This window comes from Callospermophilus lateralis, chromosome 7 (genome assembly GCF_048772815.1).
Source record: "Callospermophilus lateralis isolate mCalLat2 chromosome 7, mCalLat2.hap1, whole genome shotgun sequence".
Taxonomy (NCBI): Eukaryota; Metazoa; Chordata; class Mammalia; order Rodentia; family Sciuridae; genus Callospermophilus; species Callospermophilus lateralis.
In genome coordinates, this window is record NC_135311.1 from 114,246,957 (window position 1) to 114,260,872 (window position 13,916).

General features: G+C 39.3%; 1 long non-coding RNA gene across 1 annotated transcript in view; it reads right to left on the minus strand.

The window, feature by feature from the left end:
- Nucleotides 1–391: 391 nt before the first annotated feature.
- The window catches only part of LOC143403062 (uncharacterized), a 35,831-nt gene continuing 22,306 nt past the window's right edge, over nucleotides 392–13,916 (minus strand). Inside the window, exon 3 of the long non-coding RNA XR_013091812.2 lies at nucleotides 392–526. This is a non-coding gene — a long non-coding RNA (uncharacterized LOC143403062). The remainder of the gene's footprint in view (nucleotides 527–13,916) is intronic.

Consider the following 13,916-nt stretch of genomic DNA (forward strand, 5'->3'; position numbering starts at 1 on the left):
TAAGTCAGTGTCCCCATGAGCAGGTGAGGCTGGGTCACCCTCACTTCTGCTTCTAAAAGGTATCAGTGGGGAGAGCTGAAGACCTCAGAGTTTTAAAGGAAATACTCTTGGATGGGAGGAGAGAGGGAACTTATTTCCCTTCTATTTTGCTTTTTAAAACCACTCCTCCCTCCAAGATGTCTTTTACCAGACATCATCTCAGAAAGCAGAGTGGCTTTTCCTTAGGGAAAGGACCAAGAGTTCTCTCAACTCCTTTAGCATTTAAACTCACGGAAGGCAGGAACCCCTTTTTTAGAATCTCCAAATGCACCCTACAAAGAGAGATAGCTGTTAGGGACTGACAAGCACACTGTTTAGATAAGAAGCAATTTGCCTTTTATATCCGTGCTCTGTACATTTTCTATGTGCAGCATCTTTCCAAACGTGTGGTTCCTGGGTGGCAGGTGGACAGCTGGGAGGGACTGCCGGCTGTTTTGTACGATTTTCTTGCCAATTCTCTTGAGGAAAAAAATTCTTCACATGGCTTCTGCATGTACAGTATTTGGGCAGCAAAAAAAAAAAAAAAAATTATTAAAGTCCATTTGAAATTGGCCTTGTGTTGCATTTTTGGAAGCAATTCTTAATTCTAGGAGGAAGAAAACAGGGTTCCAGGTGAGAAGAGGAGTAAGACAATGCTTGAGAGGCAGAAGAGTGCCTCAGGGCATCTCAGAAAAAAGCATGGAAGATATGACCTGGGCTCTGACCCCTGGCTGGGGGGGTCTCTACTGGGCTATGGAGTTAGACTGGTTCAGACAGCTTCCCAGCTGTCTTCTAGGGTCCCTACTTACTGACCTTCAAAACTTTCTGTTCCACATACTTCACAAGGGATGTCCAAATAGAGGGTAAGATAAAATGGGGCAAAGGATCTGCTCAGGCATGTGGCTGGGTCAGTCTCGCCAACTTCAGCCATACCTGGGACAAGCAGTTAGCCTCTAGTGCTGTGAACTACAACTACAACTGACCCCTGCAGCACCCCTTGCCTTCTTCTCAGAGGGACAGAAAGGTGTGTTAATATTTGGTCACTTCTAGGCAGATCCATTGTCGTCTTAGGGGTGGGACTGGTGAGTACAGAAGAAGGATGAAGGAAGTGTATCACTGTCATAGCTAGTGCTGGCCAGCATCCTTCATCCCCGAAGCCCTCCAGGGTGATCTCAACTGTGTTGTCTCTGGCCTTTGGCCTTGCGGTGTCCATGGGTATCATCTCTTGAGGGACAGCTCAGGAGACCAATATATGAATTCTGGCAATCCCTAGGATTCTGGTTTTTACTTCTTACCTCTCAAAGGACAAAGGGACAGACAATGAAAACTGAGATCCAAAGAATGAAATTCTAAAGAATGTTCTTCAGACAGAGGGATCATAGTACATCATGCCTTAGGGTTATTGGGGGATTAAGGTGAGGTAATGTGTTTAACTCACTGTTCTATGCTCACAGAACATAAGGAACATGGTAAATGTCATATGTCAGCATTAAGGAAGATGATCATGGATGGAAAAGCTAAGAGGCAAGAAGGAAGTGAGCAAAGAAATAGAATAAAAACATTACTAGGGCCAGGCGCGGTAATTACACACATCTGTAATTCCAGCAGCTTGGGAGGCTGAGGCAGGAGGATCATGAGTTCAAAGCCAGCCTCAGCAATGGTGAGGCCCTAAGCAACTCAGTGAGACCCTGTCTCTAAATAAAATACAAACCCAAGTTCAATCCCCAGTACCCAAAGAAAAAAAATTACTATGCATTAACATTAACATAGATTATAAAATTATAATGTTGAATCTGTAAAATTAAATATAATAGCACATAAACTGGTTCTTTTTAAAACTTTGTTTTAGTTGTAGATAGACACAATACCTTTATTATTTATATTTTATGTGGTGCTGAAGATCAAACCCAGTGCCTCACATGTACTAGGCAAGCGCTCTACCACTGAGCTACAACCTCAGCCCATAAATTGGTTCTTGGAATGTTCTTGAGGAGGGTGAAGATATTGAATAACTTCAATCTTAATTATACATTTTAAAAATCTCTAAAGTAAAAAAAATAGAGTCTAGAAGAATTCAGACAGTGTATTAAAAATACCTCAATTAAGTATTTGTTTATCTCAGTGGTGCAAGGATGGTTATTATCAGATGAGTTTATCATCATAATTCACCACATTAATAGACTGAAGGAGAAAATTTGTTTATCCTAATGCAGAAAAGACATTTTATAAGATTTAATTCTTCTCATAATAAAAACTCTTAGTGAACAGGAGCTGAGCTGTGGCTCAGTGGTATAGCACTTGCCTAAGTGAGGCACTGGGTTCGATTCTCAGCACCACATACAAATAAATGAACTAAATAAAGGCCCATCAACATCTAAAAAATATATATTAAAAAAAGGTAACTTTCTTAATTTGATAAAAGTGACATTCTAAAAAACCTACAGCAAATATTGTGGGAAAACACATTCTCTTTAAGATCAATACAAGGAGGCCCACTATCACTGCTATTATTTCAGATAGTTTTGAAAATCTTTATGATGCCATAAAGAAGAAATAAGAGACATAAGGATTAAAAGAGAAGAGAGAAAATTCACTTGTAGATAATATATTTACCTATTTTTTTTAAAAAAAGCATCAATTATTAGAACTAATAAGATCATTCATCGAGGTTGCTGGATAATAAGATCAACCTACAAAAACCAGCTGCATTTTTCTACAGAAGCTAAAACCAATAAATAATAAAATTTTATTCACAATAGCAATAATACTCATTAAATATTTCTGGGTATAATGGCACATGCCTGTAATCCCAGTAATTTGGGAGGCTGAGGTGGAAGGATCCCAAATTCCAGGCTAGACTCAGAAACTTAGTGAGATTCCATCTAAAATAAAAAGGCTTGGGGATGTAGCATAGTGGAAAAGGGCTCCTAGTTCAATCCCCAGTACCAGCCCGCCCCCCCCCCCACCCAAAAAAAAAATCCCTAAGTATCTGGGGATTATTTGAGAGTATATAAGACCTTTTGGAGAAAACTTAGAAATGCTAGGAAAACAGCTAATCTGAATAAATTGAGCAACATTCCTATTCTTGGATGAGAAGGTTCAATATAAAGAGAGTAATTTCCCCCAATCTATAAATTCAATATAATTTAATCAAAATTTCAGTTGGCATTTTAAACTAAACTTACTCTCCAATTTAGATGAAGCAATGCAAGTCTCTGAATGGTTCAATCAACTCTGTTTAAGAGAATGCCCAAATATTAACACATACATATCTGGGAAAACAATAGAAGACAAAGGAGCAACCTTAAAACAATGACAGATTATTTTAAATGTTAAAGAAGCTAGTTCACTATCAGGATTAAAAAAAAAAGTATCCCTACCTAATCTGAGGCTAATCTGAGATACAAAGATAAGCCCTATGTGGTTTAATAGACCTACAATTGGAAGGTAAAATATAAAGTTAATAAAAGAAAATGTAAGAAAAATATTTTTGTGACTTAAGGACAAGGAAGAACTTGTAATATTAATTATTAATGTGCAAATTAGAGCAATTATGAGACATCACTTTGTACTTATAATAGGCTGGCAAAAAATGAGAAAGTTGAATAATGTTAAATGATGATGGGTCATGATGATACAGAAACCTCAGAGAAGCTATTGAGAATGCAGCTTGAAGCAGTCATTTTGGACCACTCTGGTTCAATTATATGCAGATCTCCTGAGGATGGGCAGGCAAAGAGTAGCAGGGAAGAGTCAGAGACTCAGGAACCTGATTGCAGGTGGAGAGGTGTAAGCCTGGGAGGCATGGTGTCCATATCTGGAGGGCCACTGGAAACAACCCCCACTATGGCAGGGGCAGCGGGGGAGACACTGGTGAATGGAATGGCACAGAGAAAAGTGTCAAAGCCTGCTCAACTGCCGGGTGAGTGCAAGACCTGAGGTGTACGGAGTCCTCACTGGGAGGACTAGGACTGTGTACTCAGGGGTACTGATGGGGACACCCAGCTGGGGCAGAATGATAATGGATGTCCATACACATGCATCTGGCAGCAGAGCAGTAGGAGAGGATAAAACAGGAGCACACTGGAACCAGGATGAGGTTCCTTCCACCTGCAATGTCCCCCTGCCACCATCTACTGACAAAGTTCAATGCTGTGCTCACTGAAAGGACAGCTTAAAAGGAGCAAGTTAGGAGTTAAGAAGCAACATATGGATAATCGTCCTATCTACCTACGAGTGCAATGGAAAAACAGCTTGTGTCATATTAGTTTATGGGGTACTACTCAGCACTACTGATAATATGCATAGCACAGATGATAAGGGGGTGGTGGGGAGCAACCTGCCTAAGGAAAAGGAACTTGCTGAACATCCCACCAGCTTCTGAAAAGTGGGAGGCACTGTGGATGGATGTGTAATAGCAATACTGTAGTAGTAATAACTATAAGAACAAGTTTTAAAGAGGCTGTAGAAGAAGTCTGCCAAGTGTCTCCTTTAAAATAACCCTAACACGACACTGGGCCATTAGCTAATGCTTGCTGTGTCAGTGGTAAAATGGGGAGTCTACAGTCTCTTGTGTGTGTGTGCGCGTGCGTGTGCACATATCAAAACTCCATAGTTTGATAAAAGAACACCACAAGGACAGGAGAATCTGCAAAATATAAACTAGTTATAAAAATTTTTGCCTCAACAAAACCAAAATTCCTCTTGTGGGTTTGATAAAATCACTTCCCACACTTGGTCTCAGGCATGTCCATGGCCCAGAGGGATCTTACTGAACTGACCTTATGAATACATATGATGAATGATTTCCATCCCAGGGAGGACACGTATTTGTAAGTGTGGAAGTTTAGATTGGAGCAACCTACTTAACCCAATACTTCCCATACTGGGTACCAATTTGACAGAGCTCTCACATGGTATTAAAAGTGAACATGTGAAAGACAGTTCAGAACAGTCCATGGAGGTGGAGAGTTTGAGGCAGTCTAGGTTCCCTCTGTCCCTGGGGAAATGGATGCATGTAACAGAGATAAGTACAATATGGAGTACATACAGTGCAAAAGTTAGAAATGCAGATGATGTGTACATGCAGAGATGGATCTTAAAAATAGAGAGTAGGGGAACAGGGGCTACAGCTCAATTGGTAGAGTGCTTGCCTTGCATGCACAAGGCCCTGGGTTCAATCCCCAGCACCACCAAAAAAAAAAAAAAAAGTGCTAGGGGAAAAGGCTAATAAAATCTCGAGCATGATATGTACAAAATTTTAAAATATAATCCACAAAATAAGAGCCACATATTTTACAAGAATATCTATGTGCATACAGAAAAATGTGTTCAGAGTTCTTTTTCTTTTTCCTTTTTTTTTTTGGTAATGAGGATTGAACCCAGAGCTGCTTTACCACATCCTCAGTCCTTTTTATTATTTTTTATTTTGAGATGGGGTCTCATTAAATTGCTTAGATCCTCAATCAGTTGCTGAGTCTGAACTTGAACTTGCAGTCCTCCTGTCTCTTCAGAGGTGAGGACAAGTGGAAAAAGGGCTAAAAGTGAATAAATAGGGCTGGGGTTGTGGCTCAGTGGTAGAGCACTTGCCTAGCGTGTGTGAAGCTGATTCAATTCTTACACTGCATATAAATAAATAAAAATAAAGGTCCATCGACAACTAAAATTTAAAAAAAAAAAAAAGTGAATAAATAAATAAAACAAGAGACCCTGCACAGGCCAGTGATAAAATCAGGATATGAACTTAAGAATGGTTAGCTTGGACCTTTGTTCCTGAGTTTAATCTTGTTCCAAGATTAAGTGTATGCTATCACCAAATGGAGTTCAACTGATAAATATGAAATAGAACTAAACTGAGAGATCCAAATCAAGTTGTTGGTATTGTATCAAAAGGAAGGGAAAACAAAACATCTTAGGAGCATTGCACTCACACCATCAGGCTAAAGCTGCCTCATACATCCATGCTGATCTCTCTGCAAGGTTATAGTAACCTGTATGTGCATACACTGTGTCCTATTGTGTCTGTATGTCAGAATATGTGACTTAAGCACTATAATTAGAAGGGATAATCAGAATTCAGAATTCACTTGGAATTTTTCCTAAACTTTCCTCCCTAATGGAGTATCTTATGTAAAAATAATCCCGGGGAAGGAGGAAGGAATGCACTGGATTCAGTGGATTCAGCCAGATTGCTGAGAACGCAATCTTGGGAAAGAGACCCTTACCTGAGGGAGGTGCTCCTCCAGGTTGTATTACTGCTAGTCACCATTCAGTGTCCCCCATGTCCACCAGGTCACTAGGATGCTGGATACCACAATCCCAGAAGCTCTGGGAAAAGCCAGGTCCCCTCTTGGTAGGGATCTGGGGCCTCCACATGGAGTATGGGTATCATCAGGCCTGATGAGGGCAGGCTGGGGCAGATGTTCCAGCAGAAGCAAGGGGTATCTATCTGGGTCCAAGGCCCATGCATCGGGGGAAGGAAGGGTGAAGAGGAGGGGCAGGGATAAAGGGAGAAGCATGAGAGAAGAGGGGAGCAAGTCGGAAGGGACGGCGAATAGAAGGGAGAGGGAGAGGAGGAAGGTAGGTGACAGGAGGAGGAGGACAGGCCAGGGTAGAGGTGACCCATTCAGGGAGATGGGATGAGGAAAGATTGGTAAGAGGAGGGAGATGGTTTGGGAAGGAGATGGGAAGAGAACTAGTTTGATCTAAGTGACTGCTGATGGAGGAAGTCACAGGGCGATGAGACAGAGAAGTCATAGGGATAAGAGGCAAGAGAGGAGGAAGGGAGGGAGCCGAAGACCCAGCCAGTGCAGGGGTAGACGGGGGATGAAGAGGAGGCTGAGCAGGAACGAGGCAGGGTAGCTTCTTCTGCATGACTTTCAGTTGAGAAATGAAGGTCTGTATGGTGAGTTCAGTGTTCTGGATTCTTTCTTTGCTTGATTCCATTGTGACTCAGATTCTGTTAAGAAAGTTTAAGATTCTAGGGCACTTTGGGAAGAAGAGACCTTTGACAACCCCAAATACAGCTTTCTTCATCTTACAAAAGAAGAATTAAAAGCGTAACGAGGTGTCCAAAGTCACCTGACAGTTTGTTAGAGGTGCAGTTTGAATGGAACCCAATGTAGAGTACATAAAAACAATCCCAGGCTGACCTGGCAGTGGGTCAACGGTACAGAGCTCTCCAGCGGGTGGAGGGGAACCCTCTGACCATCAGGGCCAGTCTAGACAGACAGAGGGGAGGTGGTTACTCTCCTTACATCCTTTAAGGAATCCTGCAAGGCACCTTACATCCCTGTTTAGTCTCTGCCACAGTGACTAAACCTGCAGTGAGCCCCTTGTTTCCCCACTGTGAGAAACTCCACTGCACATTTCCTAGGAAAGAGATTGAACATGAAGAAAACCCTAAAAGGTGATTTCATAGGAGTATAGAGTAGAATAATAGTCACCAGAGATTAGAAAGGAGAAGAGAAGGCAAAGGAGGGAGGTTGGATAGTGGCTACCAAAACACAGGAGGAATAAGTTCTAGTATTTTCAGCACAGTGGGGTGACTATAGTTTACAATAATTTAGTATCTTTTATAAGAACTACAGGAGAGGAGTTTGAAGTTTTCCAACATAAATAAGCAATTAGTAATTAGAAAGATGGAAGTGTTAATTATGCTGATTTTATCAGTATACATTATATGTATATCAAATTTTCACATAATACGCCATAAACACAATTATTTTATGCCAAATAAAAATATGAAGAAAGAAAGGAAGAAAGAAAAGAAAAAAAAACTAAACACTAGCATGGAAACCTAGGGAAGGTTTTGGAGCAGGAGAATGGGTCAAGGAGAGTTTAGAATCCCCCTCTATTTGTTGTGTTAGGCTTCCATATTAGAAACTCACAGAGCAGAGGGGCTGGGGTGGTGGCTCAGTGGTAGACTGCTCGCCTTGCATGTGCGATCCTCAGCATCACATAAAAACATAAACAAGTGAAATAAAGGTGTTTTGTCCAACTACAACTAAATATTAAAAAATACTTTTAAAAAGAAACTCACAGAGCAGAGATGTTTCCTCCATTTTATGGAGCTCAGTGCTAATAGGGGAAGCCCAGGGTGCCATGGAAAACATGGGAGGGTGCCCATGTTAGACTTGGTGGTGCAGGGGGTAGAGACAGACTTCTTGGGGGACTTCTAAAAGAAGAATGGGAGCTAAAGAGATGGAGTTGTTATGGCGGTGACATCCAGGGAAAAGAAACAACACTGAAGATGACTCAGTGGCAAGTGAGAGCAATGGAGGCTTAACTGAATTTCCAAATTCATTATGAGGGGTATTTTAGGGAGTTTCTGGCAATAGATATAACTATCTATAAATCAGTCCTTGGTTTATACCAAAAGGATTTAAAATCAGCATACTACAGTGACACAGCCACAGCTATGTTTTTAGCTGCTCAACTCACAGTAGCTAAAGTATGGAACCAACCTAAGTGTCCTTCAACAGATGAATGGATAAAGAAAATGTGGTATAGGGCTGGAGTTGTGGCTCAGCGATAGAGTACTTGCCTGGCATGTGTGACCCTGGGTTCAATCCTCACTACCACATATAAATGAATAAATAAAATAAAAGATCCATTGACAATTTTAAAATATTTTTAAAAAGAAAATGTGGTGTGTATGTGTGTATAATGAAATATTACTTAGCCTTACATAAAATGATATTATGGCATTTGCCAATAAATGGATGAAGCTGGAGAATACCAAACTAAGTGAAATAAGCCAATCCCAAAAAAACCAAAGGCCGAATGTTTTCTCTGTTATGCAGATGCTAATTCACAATGGAGCGAAATGGGGTGGCACTAGGGAAGAATAGAGTTACTTTGGATTAGATAGGTAGAGGGGAGTGAAGGGAGGGGAAGTTTAGAGGGTAGGAAACATAACAGAATGAACCTGACATTATTGCCCTATGTACTGACACGACACAGGAATAAACAGTCAGGGTCACTCTAGGAGAACTGGGTTGATCCGAAATAATGACACACAGACAGAGAAATACCTTTTTCCTTGGGTTCTGTGATGGCCCCTCTGAGCCAGCTCCCACAACGGAGGCAAGGCAGGCAAGAAAAGAGAGAGAACATGCCTAGAACCTGGTTTTATTGGGGAGAAGCCATCCAAATGAGGCCAGGGGTCAGGTTTCAGGGGGTTGAATCTAGCTTCATGGTGTCTAGCAGGTCAGCAGGTTGACTGACATCTTGGAAGGCCACGCCCATCTCATGTGCTGTGTGGGGATCAAAGGCAGAGCAAGCCAAAGGGACACAATGCTCACAGCCCAGACACAGCAGCACCATCAGTCCAGTCTGCTTTGTGCAATCAAAATGCTCACACTCACAGCCCATGGCTGGTTCCCAACACACACAGCTCCTGTCCAGAGTGGCTCCCGACAATGTACATATATGACTACATGACTAGTGTGATTCTACATCATGTACAACCAGAAGAATGAGAAATATACTCCATTTATGTATGATATGTCAGAGTGCATTCCATTGTCATGTATAGCTAATTAAAACAAATTTTAAAAATTACAAAAAAAGAAGAAAAACAGGATTTGACTTTATATTTTAAAAAAATAAATTGGAGTTCATGTAAAAATTTTTGTGCATCAAAAGGCACTACTATCAATAGGAGCTAGGATTGTGGCTCAGTGGTAGAGCTAGCATGTGTGAGGCACTGGGTTCGATTCTCAGCACCACATACAAATAAATAAAATAAAGATCCATGGACAACTAAACAATATTTAAAAAATACTTTTTTTTTAAAAAAAAGGCACTATCAATAAAAAGGCAACCCATGGGATAAAATAATATATTTGCAAGTCATATATCTGATAAGGGATTAATATCCACATTATATAGGGAACTCCTAAAACCCCACAATAACAATAATCTAATTTAAAAATGGGCAAAATATTTAAATAGGAGCTTCTCTGAAGAAGTTATATAAGTGACTAATAAGCAGATAAAAATGTGCTCAACATCACTAATATTTAGGAATATGCAAATCAAAACTATAATGTTCGGGGTGTGGTGGTGCATGCCTATAATCCCAGCAGCTTGAAAGGCTGAGACAGGAGGATCGTTGAGTTTAGAGCCAGCCTCTGCAATTTAGCGAGGCCCTAAGCAACTCAGTGAGACCCTGTCTCTAAAATTCAAAAAAGGCCTAGGGATGTGGTTCAGTGGTTTAGTGCCCTTGAGTTCAATCCCCAGTACTAAAAAAACAAACCTACAATGAGATAGTAACTCACTCCCATTAGAATGGGTACCATTAAAAATTGGAAAATAAAGCCAGATGCCAAGGTGCAGACCTATAGTGCCAGTTACTCTGGAGGATGAGGCAGGAAGATCACAAGTCTGAGGCCAGACTTGGCAACTTAGCAAGATCCTGTCTCAAAATAAATTAAAAATGGCTGAGGATATACTTGAGCAATAAAGCACCCCTGAGTTCAATCCTCAGTACCACAAAAAACAATAATAATAGTACAAGTAACATGCTAATGTATTCCTTTTTTACATTGCATCTGATTATTGCTTAACAGAGATTCTTAGCTAAGAAATTTCTGAGTCAGTCGGCATAAATATTTTGAAGGCTTTGGATACTTTTTCCAAGCTGTATTCTGGAAAGGATGCTGGCAAAGCACTCAGAGGAAATGTAACTCACTGAAACATATTTATAAGAAAACAAGAGAGACTAAAATAATAAGCTCTAAACACGCAACTCAAGGAGACAGGAAATTATGACAAATATAAAAGAAGTAGTAAGTTATAATAAAGATCTAAAAATTAAAATAAAAATAACATCTAGAAAGAAGCACAATGTCCTAATTAGGAATAACATAAACAAACTCATAGATACATGGCAGGACACTTTTCTGCTTTTGAGGGTTTTGCAAAATAAAGATAAGAGAATAATCTTTTTTTTTTCTTTGTTTTTGTAAGGGATAATCTTAAAACTGGTCATATAGAAAAGACAGACTATTAATAGGGCTAATAACAGACTCTTTTTCATTTTTTTGGTGCTGTACATTAAAACCAGGGCCCCCTCACTTGTTAAGCATGCTTTTTATCACTGAACTATACCCCAACCCCTAGATTTTTCAAAAGCAGAATTTAGAGGCTAAGGAATCACTGAGGAAAAATAAATCTGAATTTAGAATTCTATACCCAGTTATAATACAAGAGTAAAGGAGAGACACAAGCCTCATGCAGTAGTGCATGCCTGTAACTGTAATCCCAGCAGCTCAGGAGACAGAGGCAGGAGGATTGTGAGTTCAAAGCCAGCCTTCGCAATGGTGAGATGCTAAACAACTCAGTGACACCCTGTCTCTAAATAAAATAAAAATTAGATCCAGGGATGTGGCTCAGTGGTCCAGGGCCCCAAGTTCAATCCCCAGTACAAAAAAAAAAAAAAAAAAAGAAAAGAAAAAAGAAAAAAGAAAAGAAATACAGAAACAAAGAATTTATTACTCTCAGACTTGTTGAAAAATTTCTAAGTGTTTAGAAAAAATTAAAAAAATTTTTTTTAGTTATACATGGACACGATATCTTTATTTTGTTTATTATTTATTTTCATGTGGTGCTGAGGCTCGAACCCAGTGCCTCACATGTACAAGACAAGTGCTCTGCGACTGAGCCACAACCCCAGTCGGGATATTTATTTTATTTATACGCAAAATACTTTTATAAGGCTTACTGTGTACCAGGCCCTATTTTATATATATTTATTCATTTGATCCTTTTTTTGTTGTTGTTTGTTTCGGGTTTTGTTTTGTTTTTGTTTGTTTGTTTGATTGATTTTTTTTGATCCATAATAACCTAATGAAGTAATTACATGATTGTCCCTCTTTCACAAATGGAGAAACCAAGACACAAAGAAATGAACTGATCTGCTCAAGGGCACACAGAGGGTGACAGAGCTAGATATCACACCAAGGCCATCTGGCTGCAGAATTGGTGCTTTTACCACTATATAAGCTGTCTCTGCTCCAGGAGGCCAAAGACATTAAACTCAGAAGGAAAAAGGAAATGTAAAAACTGGTAGTAAGAAACTGTCAAATGTGTAGATTAATCCAAACTTGCACTGGCTATTTACAACATTAATAATAATGACAAATTTGGGACCACATTAAAAATGTGACAAAATTAAACCCATAACATAGAACATGGGAGAAAGAAAACTAGAGTCTTTGTTAAATTGTATATGTTAAAGTCTTAGTTAAATTATAGTCTTTTTAAAATTTTTTTTAGTTGTAGATAGACACAACATCTTTAATTAATTAATTTATTTATTTTACATGTTGCTGAGGATTGAACCTAGTGCCTCACAAATTCGAGGAAAGCATTCAACCACTGAACTACGACTCCAGCCCCTATGGTCTTTGTTAAATTATGTAAATAAATAAATTTATGTATGTTAACATAAATCAAAAAGAGAAAATTGACTACTAATTCTGTAGAGGAAATGGAGAATAAAGAAAACACAATCCAATAGAAGAAAAGAAAGGAGAGAAAAGGAATCCCCTCACCTAATTCAACAGATTTCATTTAAGGAATTTGACAAGCTGATCCTATAGTTTGTCTGAAAGAATAAAAGGGCTTTAAATAGCCACAACAATTTCTACAGAGCTGTAATAGTAAAAAATGTGTCATTATCACAAGTTTATAAGAATCTGTTAAAAATCTCTATGACAGAAGTTAAAATCAATAAATTAATTCTAAAGCATCAGCACTAAAAATCTAATAATGTGGGCTGAGGTTGTGGCTCAACAATAGAGCGCTCACCTACCACATGCGAGGCCCTGGGTTCGATCATTAGCACCACATAAAAACAAATAAATAAAATAAACGTATTGTGTTCAACTACAACTAAATATCTATATCTATATCTATCTATCTATATATGTGTATATATATGTGTATATATGTATATACCCATACATATATATATTTTAAAAATCTAATAATGTGATATTCAGTGAAAAAAGGAAATGGTAATCATAATGCAATATAAGTGATATAAACATTTTTAATACTAGGACATCCACAAAATCAAAATACAAAACCCACAGGACAATACACAGCAATTCAGGAAATGTGGCTGCCTCCCAGCAGAGCTAGCGGAAGAAACAGGCCATGAGGCTTTAGCAGCATCTGTTGTTTTATTCCTTGACAACAACAAAGATTTGAAATTCACATGGCAAAAAAAAATTGGGGGGAGTTACCAGGGATTGAACTCAGGGGCACTCGACCACTAAGCCACATCCCCAGCCCTATTTTTAATTTTATTTAAAGACAGGGTCTCACTGAGTTGCTTAGTGCCTTGCTTTTGTTGAGGCTGGCTTTGGACTCTTTTTGAAAAATATATATTTTTAAATTTTTTAGTTATAGATGAACACAATATCTTTGTTTATTTTTATGTGGTTCTAAGGATCAAACCCAGTTCCTCACATGTGCAAGGCAAGTACTCTGTCACTAAGCCACAACCCCAGTCCTGGCTTTGAACTCTAGATCTGTCCTGTCTCAGCCTCCCAAGCCGCTGGGATTAAGGCATGCACCACTGTGCCCGGCTTCATATGGCAAAAATTTTTTAACAATCTCAATAGCGAGGAAAGGGTTGTCTATTGTATTTCCTAATTTTTTCTGTGTGTCTAAAATGTTTTATGCTATCAAAATAATTATTTTTTTAATCTAAAAATGGAGAGAATCAAAGACAAAGAAAGATGGAGAAAGAAGAGAGCAGAGTAGAAATCCTCAGAGTCGAGAGAACCTTACTGATGTCCATTCCACAGCACCTGAGTGCCACCCTGCAGACACCAACCCTCTTTCCCAACTTGGCCCAAACATCCCTGGACAGCTCAACTGGC